General features: G+C 39.2%; 1 long non-coding RNA gene across 1 annotated transcript; it reads right to left on the bottom strand.

Annotated features, from left to right (window-relative positions):
• Positions 1-1582: 1582 nt before the first annotated feature.
• Positions 1583-3526, bottom strand: LOC128929369 (uncharacterized). The gene is made up of 3 exons (XR_008475788.2): positions 3461-3526; positions 3151-3219; positions 1583-2487 (listed from the first exon to the last, which is right to left on the bottom strand). It is a non-coding gene; the product is annotated as an uncharacterized LOC128929369 (long non-coding RNA).
• Positions 3527-10679: the final 7153 nt, after the last annotated feature.

Genomic DNA, 10679 nt, shown 5'->3' with positions numbered 1-10679 from the left:
AAACTCCCCTTTATAAAACCATCAGATATCATGAGACTTATTCACTTTCACAGAAATACATGCGAAAGACCTGCCCCTGTGATTTAGTTATCTCTTACCCACTCCCTCCTACATGTGGGAATTGTGGGAGCTACAATTCAAGATGAGATTTGGGTGGGGACACAGCCAAACTATATCAGCAAGGTTCTGGCCTCCCACTGAGTCTAGACCAAGGGGAGGGAGGGATGTCAGCTACCTACCCTGGAACGGGCTTCAGAAGAAGCAGAGCACACAGATAGGGCCAGGTTGCTCCCATGTTTGTTTCTCGATGCATTGCTACATGTTCATGAGCTCAACAACTTTTATTACTGAAATGGTTTGGTTATTCATTTCCTCCAAATCACATATTGAAATGGGATCCCTGATGTTGGAGGTGGGGCCTAGTGGGAGGTGTTTGGGTCATGGGGGTGGATCTGTCATGAATGGCTTGGTGTTGTCCTTATGGTGATCAGTGAGTTTTCTGAGAGATCTGATTGTTAAAGAAAGCCTGACACCTTCTGCTTCCTCTCTTCCTTTCTCTCTCATCATGTGATTCCTGCTACCCTTCACCTTCTGCCATAAGTGAAAGCTTCCTGAGGACTCACAAGTGCAGAGGCTGAGGCCATGGTTGTACATCCTGCAGAACCACAATCCAAATAGACATCTTTTCTTTTCTCCTTCCTTCCTTCCTTCCTTCCTTCCTTCCTTCCTTCCTTCCTTCCTTCCTTCCTTCCCTCCCTCCCTCCCTCCCTCCCTCCCCCCTCCCTCCCTCCCTCCCTCCCTCCCTCCTTCCTTCCTTCCTTCCTTCCCTCCCTCCCTCCTTCCTCCTTCCTTCCTCCCTCCCTCCCTCCCTCCCTCCCTCCCTCCCTCCCTCCCTCCTTCCTTCCTTCCTTCCTTCCTTCCTTCCTTCCTTCCTCTCTTTCTTTCTTTCTTTTTGACAGTTTCACTCTTGTTACCCAGACTGGAGTGCAATGGCACAATCTTGGCTCGCTACAACCTCCACCTTCCAGGTTTAAGTGATTCTCCTGCCTCAGCCTTCTGACTAGCTAGAATTACAGGTATGCACCATCAAGCCCGGCTAATTTTGTATTTTTAGTAGAGATGGGGTTTCTCCTTGTTGGTCAGGCTGGTCTCGAACTCCCTACCTCAGATGACCCGCCCACCTCTGCCTCCCAAATTGCTGGGATTACAGGCATGAGTCACCACACCCAGCCACCTCTTTTCTTTATAACTTATCCCACCTCAAGTATTCCTCTGTAGCAACACAAAAAATGGACTAGTACAATCACAGTGTGTGTGTGTGTGTGTGTGTGTGAGAGAGAGAGAGAGAGAGAGAGGAGAGAGAGAGAGACAGAGAGAGAGAGAGACAGAGGAGAGGGAGACAGAGAGAGGAGACTGACTTTCAGTTGTGTTGGGAATTACTGGCACAACAAAAGTCCCAAGAGGCCTGGACATTCCTGCTTACCTATATCAGATATGATCCCAAGAAACTAAAGCAGAAAGCTGAGGATTAAAGAGAAAAAGGACACTTTGAATCAGAGCAGGATGGCATGCATGAAGCCATCGTGTCATTCCTGGAGTCAGCACTGTGGCCTGTCCCCTATCCCATGCTGGGGAAGCTATGATCAGGATTCTCTCTAAACTCAACTTTTCACAGCCAGCACTCACTTGTAAATGTTGATTGCCCTGTCCTTCCTTTCCTTCTGGCCTTCTACAAATATGTTTTGAGAATGTTCTGTTCACCAGATACTATGTTAAGAGCTGGAGATAACCTCAGCTGTGGGAGTGTCAGTGATGCAGCTACCGTGGAGAAGAGTCTGATAGTTGTTTAAAAGGTCAAACACAGAGTTGTTATATGATATGGCAATTCCACTCCTAGATATACACCCAAGAGAAATAAAGACACATGTCCATATAAACATTTGTGCATGAATATTCATAGCAGCCTTATTCATAATAGTCAAATGGGAAAAAGTCAAATGTCCATCAACTGATGAATGAATGTATAAAGAAAATGTTGTATATAAACATACACATGAAATATTCTTTGGCAATAAAAAATATGAAGTATTGATGCATGCTACAACATGGATGAACCCTGAGAACCTGTGACATGAAAGAAGTCATAAAATACTCCATATTGTATTCAAATTATATAAAAAGTGATTCAAATTCTAAAAAAAGTGCATAATAGGCCTGGCATGGTGGCTCACGCCTGCAATTCCAGCACTTTGGGAGGCTGAGGTGGGCAGATCATGAGGTCAGGAGATCGAGACCATCCTGGCCAATATGGTGAAACCTCATCTCTACTGAAAATACAAAAATTAGCTGGACATGGTAGCACATGCCTGTAATCCCAGGTACTTGGGAGGCTAAGGGGGGAGAATTGGTTGAACCTGGGAGGCAAAGGTTGCAGTCAGCTGAGATTGCACCACTTCACTCCAGCCTGGCCACAGAGCAAGACTCCATCTGAAAAAAAAAAAAAAAGGCAGAATAGGCAAATTTGTAGAAACAAAGTAGATTGGTGGTTGCTTAATCCTGGATAAAGGGAGGGGAAATTGGGGGGTGGTGACTAAGAGATGTGGGGTTTCTTTTTGGGGCAATGGAAATGATCTAAAATTGATTGTGGTGATAGTTGTCCGACTCTGTAAATATTCTGGAAACCACTGAACTTTAAATCTTAAAAGGGTGAAAAAAAGAACATTTTAAAACTTCTAAGGTTAAAAGAAAGAGTAGGGCTTGGGTTCTACCCCAGAACGCTTATTCTGTAGCAGTTCTCATTAATTGCCCCGTCGGACACTTTCAGAAATACAGGATCCAGAGCTACACAGCAGATCACTGGACTCAGAATACATAGATCTCTATATGGCAATATAGACCTACGTGTGGCTATATCAATCTAGCCAGCTAGCTAGAGAGACATATATGTATGTATTTATATATATCTCCACAAGTGGCTTGATGCATAGATATTGTTACACATCTACCTATTTCCCTTATATTTTAAAAAAGAGCCTCAAATAACTACTACTTTTGGAAGACCTGGAGGCTATCAGAATTTTTATTCTCCTCCTTTCCCAGTTTTATACCCCCTGCCTCCCTTCAACACAACGGATATTCCACAAAGCTTACCATTGTTTTCTTCTTCACTGTACTCCTTTTCTTAGCTCTTCAAACCAGTTCTGAGGTATACAGTGATTCCTGGGAGTAAGAAAGAAGAGCAAATGCACAGAGCAGTCCCCTAACATCATATATAGGACCTGAAGACGGAATCAGTTATGACTACAACAGATTAGATTAAAATTTGAAATCTGAATGGTGTGTGTGTGTGTGTGTGTGTGTGTGTGTGTGTTGAGTAGAGAGCACAGCCCAACATCAATAATGAAAAGCCCAGGATCTCGAGTAAATTTGTTTGTCCCATGACACACAGATCAATTCTAACCTTAGTCTTGGATACCACCAAAAGTTTAGATTCAGCTCGAAACTTTGCTGATATTGTTCTTAACCTATAGGTTAGAAAAACACAGATGTAAGGATAAAAAAGAAATGAGACTGTCAAGCAAAAATAGTTTACTTCCAGCTTCTTACTTCCATTGTTACTTCCATTTTGAAAGCTGTAAAAGCTCTTGAGAAACCACAGGGTCAGGAGGATAGGAGAAAATTAAGACTTGTGTATGCAGTTGACCAAGAGAAGAAGGCAATTGTAGGCAGCAATACAAAGGGAAGTAAACTACAGGGAGAAAAAGGATGGGTATTTGGGCCTGGGCTAAAATGTGCTGATGGAAAATGTGTATTATCAAAACTGACATTAGAAAAAGTAGAAATCACAAACAATTCAATTATCTTGGACATTCTTAAAAACATTATCAAAGCATTATCTCCCAGAACAGTTTAGGAACTAATTATTTTTAGGTGAGTTTTTCAAATCCTCAAGGATGTAACTTCTACTTTTCATAAAGAATCTAAGAACAGGGCGCGGTGCCTCAAGCCTATAATCCCAGCACTTTGGGAGGCCGAGGCGGGTGGATCACGAGGTCAAGATATCGAGACCATCCTGGTCAACATGGTGAAACCCTGTCTCTACTAAAGACACAAAAAATTAGCTGGGCATGGTGGCGCGTGCCTGTAATCCCAGCTACTCAGGAGGCTGAGGCAGGAGAATTGCCTGAACCCAGGAGGCCGAGGTTGCGGTGAGCCGAGATTGTGCCATTGCACTCCAGCCTGGGTAACAAGAGCGAAACTCCGTCTTAAAAGAAAAAAAGAATCTAAGAACATAGAAAAATGCAGACCAATTTAGACCAACTCAATTTATTTGACGAAGTCAGAAAAATTCTGTTAATGAATCCTGAAACAGCTCCTTCTCATTCTCTATCTTTTCTAGAGTCAGTGCTGTGGCCTGTCCCCACAGGCTGGTCAGGCTCGTCTCAAACTCCCTACCTCAGATGTTTTTGAGAAGTATGCTTCCAGTGCTTCTTTCTTTATCACACACACAAATATAACTGTTGACCAAAGTTAACTGATAGCTCAAAAATTTCTCCAGAAGTCCCACCAAACTATAGAACACTAGATTTTTAACAGGTAATAAAATAATTCACTACAAGCAAAAACATCATCAGAGTTTAAGATAATATAACATGTTTAACAAGTCATATCAGAAATATTTATCTGTATTTAGGAAAAGGCATGCAATTAAATTCAAAAACCATTTCCTTTTTAAAAAGAAAGGAATGGAAGCATACATCTCAGAAACATAACATATTTCTCAAAGCAACAGTCAGCAGCATATTTAACTGTGCAAACTAGAACCATTGTTACTAAAATCCTGTCCTAGAATAATGAGCACATTATCATAACGATTAATTTACAGCATTCTGGAAGATGTGGCCAATGCATTAATTCATAAAACTTAACTATCCTTACAAAAAGTAGAAAAAGTTATAATGACTTGTGGGATATGCAAATCACCCCAAATAAATCATGGACACTCTTTCAGAATGCATAGGAGAGAAAGAAAAGTAAATGGGTATGAACAAATGTATTAAAATACATCTATTTTTCACATATATCACCAATAATTTAAAATACAAGAAATAAATCTCTATTAATATTATCAAAAAATCATAAAATATGTAGAAATAATGTTCCATCAAAAATACACAAGACATATGAATTTGTGATTCTAAGAATTAAATAAATGGAGTAGTTTATATTTGGATAGGAAGACTTAAAAAAGATTTAAAGCATTTTAATAAAATCCAAGAATTTTCTTTGTAATTTATTAACATGATCTTGTACTATATAGAAAAAATAATAAGTGAAAATAATCAAGAAAAACTGAAGGAAGGAAATAATGATATTGAATTAACCTGCTCCCCAAGCAAAATCTTACTATAAATTACAATAAAAAGTCAATATGCCAGTATTAAGAAAACATACAGACAAATGAAACAGAATAGTGTCTTATAGGTTTGCTATAGAAAACATGTAAATAAATAACAAAGACAGTATCTTAACACCATTGGGAAGAAAAGTGTTAGGCAACAGTTGTTAAAATTAGCTAAAATCAGGAAAATCAGTCAGTTTGGCGGAAGTCAAACTAATTGCTATTCAATATCTAGGTTCCTTTTCTTCCTTAGCAACAGAGACTGGATTTCTTTAGGAATAGTAGTGCCTAGTTATATGAATCCATCTCCCATCCTTCTTTTGTCTGGCTGTGGTCCTGAGAATAATCCTAGGCAATGGGATATGAGTGGAAATGCACTGGGATTTTGAGGAAGATCCTTAAAGGGTGCTGCCTCAGTCAGGGTGATCCTTTGGTTTCCCCTTCTTCCTCTCTCTTCACCTGGAATCTGGAAATTATAGCTGAGCTTCAATACCTACATAAGTAATAAAGGACCTTAAAAAGACAGAGCACTAACTGGTACACACACACGCACACACACACACACACACACATACACACACACAAACACATGCACACATACCATGAACATATATATAACTGGAAAAAGAATTACTATCTATTGAATGGACATATACACACAGATATGAATAATAAAATGAAGAAAAATAATGAAATTTAAAATGGCTAAAATTCTGACCAAAGGGGAAGCACAAATATTAATTCAAATATGAGATTTCAACTTTTTTAGTAATCATGGAAAGGCAAATTAAAACCATGAAATGAGCTACCTTTTCATACTGTAGTAGTTTGTTCTCACATTGCTAATAAAGCTATACCCAAAACTGGATAATTTATAAAGGAAAGAGGTTTAATTGACTCACAGTTCAGCATGGCTGGGGAGGCCTCACAATCATGGTGGAAGGTGAATGAGGAACAGTCATGTCTTACATGGCAGCCGGCAAGAGAGCTTGTGCAGGGGAAATCCCCTTTATAAAGCCATCAGATCTTGTGAGACTTATTCACTACCACGAGAACAGTATGGGGGGGAGAGACCACCCCTATGATTCAATTATCTCCACCTGGCCCTGCCCTTGACACATGCGGATGATTGCAATTCAAGGTGATATTTGTGTGGGGACACAGCCAAACCCTATCACATACCATCAGACTGGTGAATATTAAAATGCTTATCAATTTCAAGTGTTAATAAGGATGGTGATTTGGTAGGAATTTAATGGTAAAAACAATGTAAGAAATGTTTTGACATTATACAGTCATTTGGAGAAGCACATCACCTAAAATCCAGCATTTTCACCCTAAGAAAAACTCTTGAACATATGCTTCAATGGGCACATGCAAACAATTGTGGAAGCCTTATCTGTAATACGTAATGCTAGAAACAACTGAAATCAACAGTAAAATACATAAGTAAATGTGGTGTATTCTTAGAGTAGAATATTAAGCAGTGGTGAAAATGATTTTTTACAAGCACTAATACAGATGAATCTTAAAATTTCATGTTGATTGAAAATACCAAATCACAAAAGAATATATACAGTGGATTCTGTGTTTATAAAAGTCAAAAATAGGCAAACCCAAACAATGTATGTCACATGGGTGATACTATGCAAAAAAGTGAAATAATTGTATTTTCTTTTACATTCCTTTTTTTAGCCACCAGAAATCCTATAATGTATTCGTTACCTGTACAATAAGAAAAAAATGTTCTGGTGAGTATTTTTCAAGAGGAGGCCTTGGTAGTTCTACACTTTCATTCCTGAGAGTCCCCTTTCCTGCCCCTTGTAGTAGAGTCTATACCAAAACATCTTATTCCCTCTTTCTTGTTCTCCTTTTCATGAATATTCTTTTTGTTTTTATTTGAGACAGAGTCACTCCAGGCTGGAGTGTGGTGGTGCCATCTCAGCTACTGCACCCTCTGCCTTCTGGATTCAAGCCATTCTCCTGCCTCTGCCTCCCAAGTAGCTGGGATTACAAGTGCCCACCACCATGCCTGGCTAATTTTTGTATTTTTAGTGGTGAGGGGGTTTCACCGTGTTGGCTAGGCTGCTCTGAACTCCTGACCTGAGGTAATCTCCCTGCCTTAGCCTCCCAAAGTATTGGGATTACAAGCATGAGCCACCGCATCTGATGAAGTTTATTTCTTTTGGCCACCACTTGAGACTTTGGGACTTAGACTGAGTTTACACACCACCTAACTGGAAATAAGTGGGAAAGAGTGAGTTGATAAGGAGTGAAATCACTGGTTCTACTGATTTGGGGAATGGAGTGGAAAGTGAGAAAAGAAATACATTCCTGGCACAGAAGTACTGATGTTCACAGAGGTTACATTCAGGATGACACAGAATGCATTCTGAGATCCATACATTAGAATTACAAGGGATTTCATGTAAAAGGAGGAGAACAAGTGCCTTTTCCATTTTTTTGATTCGATCAGAGTCTGCTTTGCATATAAAAGCTTGTTTTAGTGCTTTAGAAGCAAGACATTTAAGATGCTGAAACTAATCTTGCTTTGAATCTTAACAGTTTCAGACTTTGCTTACCACTGATACCCATTTTTGCGTCTGCTCATTATGAAATTTGTTTCATTATACATGAAATAGGAATGCTCAGCCCTCCTACTGCATCATTGATCTTGACATAGTTCTTGAGTGGTTTTGAAGTATTTAAATATATGTTTAAGTTATTTTAAGCATATCTTAAAGAGTTTCTTTAATTTTTTTTAGAATTTTTATCGCAGAAATTAAAATTAAAGAAATTAGTGGGTATAAATCAGTGGTTCACACCAAGGTAATCTTGTTCCCCAGGAGGCATTTGACAATGTCTGGGGACATTTTTCTTGGTCCCAAGTGGGCCTTGGGTGGGCACCTAATGGGTGGAGGCCAGGGGTTCTGCTGAACATTTTGCAACACAGAGCACAGCCCTCTCAACAAAGAATTATTTATTCCCAAACATCAGGAAGGCAGATGGTATGACTCCTTGATGTTGACTAACGGTGAAGATAAAGCTGATTGGTATTCAAGTCTTTTTGTTGTTTTGAGTACAAAAGTCTTAGACAATGTACATCAGCTTCATTGGCTCTTCCTTAGATGACAGCCTTCTTTCCTTGTGTAGTTAGCCAAATGGGTCAAGGCTATTTATGTTTCTCAGCAGTCAACGAGCGCTCTACCTCGTAGAATGCCTTATTCGAAACTTTTGTTTTGTCCTCCACTACTTCATCTGTTGGCTCAGATGGTGACCAAATTTAGCTGCCTAACTCTCCAGGAGTCACAGAGCTAAAAGTGTTTCATTTTGTATCACTGAGGAAATCTAGTGCAGAGACGGAATGTGTATCAATGTCACAGTGATTAAGGATTTCACTTTTTCCTTCAAAATCTAAACATTTTTATTTTCTGAAGCAATCTGGTTGTGTTAATTTTGGATAATGATGAAAAAATTTCTCATCAGAAATAACCAAAAATTAATGTCAGTGTTAGTTCTGAGACTGCAAGGGAACTAATAAGAGACCACAGTGTCTTTGTAAAGGCAGTTGCATTCAACTTAGCCTCAAAATCAATTATTTTAATTAATTCTCTGAAGGTGTCTGGTAGACTATTTCCCTGGTTCTCAGGGAGTTGAATACTGCAGATTATGGAAAATATATCCGAATGACATTAAAGCATTATCTTGTACAAAGTCAGCCACCCTATGACCACTGGTTGGACAATAATAATAAAAAAATTATTCACCACATATAGTGGTTCATGCCTATAATTCCAGTACTTTGGGAGGGTGAGGCAGGTAGGCTGCTTGAGCTCAGGAGTTCAAGACCAGACTGGGCAACATGGCAAGACTCCTGTCTCTACAAAAATACAAAAAGAAAAAAAAAATCAGCCAATTGTGATTGCACATGCCTGTGGTCCTAGCTATTCAGGAGGCTGAGGCAGGAGGATCTCTTGAGCTCAGAAGGTTGAGGCTGCAGTGAGCTGTAATCGCACCACCACACTCTGGCCTGGGCAACAGAGTGAGACCCACTCTCAATAAAATAAAAATTATTATGCAAAAAGTTAATGGGACAGCTTATTAAAATAATGCAGATTATCAGGCACTGTCTTTAGAAGTTTGGAATAGTAAGTCATGGATGGGAACCCAGAATAGTAAGTCATGGATGAGAGCCCTACTCCAAGCATCCCAGATGACTTGAAGTAAGTTGAAAAACCCTGGTTTAAGATGGTGTGCTTACGGTTCCCTGCTTGCCCCAGCAGTAAGTTATTAAGGGACTTTTTCTTTCATGCCTGTCCTTTAGTACAGAGATCAGTGATGACGATTTAAAAGAAGTAACCTCGATTAACCACTGCCATGAAAACGGTTGGCCTCAGTGCCTGGTCTCTTTTGCCAAGACTAAATCAAATTAGATGTCACATGTGAAATGCTTTCTAAATTGTAAAGAGGAAAATAAGCCTATTTTCATGTATTCAGCAAATAGCTTATACATTACCTCTCACACAACACCATAACTAGTGCATAATGAAGCTGAGAAACCCTACAGAATATAAAAATGTGACTTTGCATTGTTCACTCTCATTTATCTCTTTATTTTTATGCCGCTTAAAAAATATGGGAGGTGCATGTGATACTCTGATGCAAGCATCCAATGTGTAATGATCGAATCAGGGTAATTGGGATAGCCATTGCCTCAAACATTTATCTTTTCTTTGTGTTGGGAACAGTATAATTCTCTTCTAGTTATTTTGGAATGGACAATGCATTATTGCTCACTATGATTTCTCTACTATATTATCAAAGACTAGGACTTATTCCTTTTGTCTAAGTGTATTTGCAATACAGTTTGCAACACCTGCATTCGGTAGGTTGGTATTCGGAGTATCTTAAAAACTTGTTGAATTCACTTATTGAATAAAGGAAGACAAACAACCTGATAAAAATAGTGGGTCAAGTCCATCAACTGGCGAATGGACAATCAAACGTTGGTGTATCTATACAATGGAATACTTCTCAGCAATAAAAATTTAAAAATGAGTGATATACACAACTTGAATGATTCTCAAAACTTGGCAATCAGCACAGTGAGACATGAAAGAGTACAGGTATGCTGTCATTCTATCTATGTCAACTATCAGGACAAAGCCTTTGTTTTTCGGAGTTGTTTTAGGATTTGGAAATATAGAAAGGGACTATGGGTTGGTTTTCATCTTTTAAAAATATCTTCTAACTATTCTTCTCCCCACAAACCGACTTA

Source organism: Callithrix jacchus, chromosome 1 (genome assembly GCF_049354715.1).
Source record: "Callithrix jacchus isolate 240 chromosome 1, calJac240_pri, whole genome shotgun sequence".
NCBI lineage: Eukaryota > Metazoa > Chordata > Mammalia > Primates > Cebidae > Callithrix > Callithrix jacchus.
Note: the sequence above shows the minus strand (reverse complement) of the source record. Positions and strands in the feature narration are given on the sequence as shown.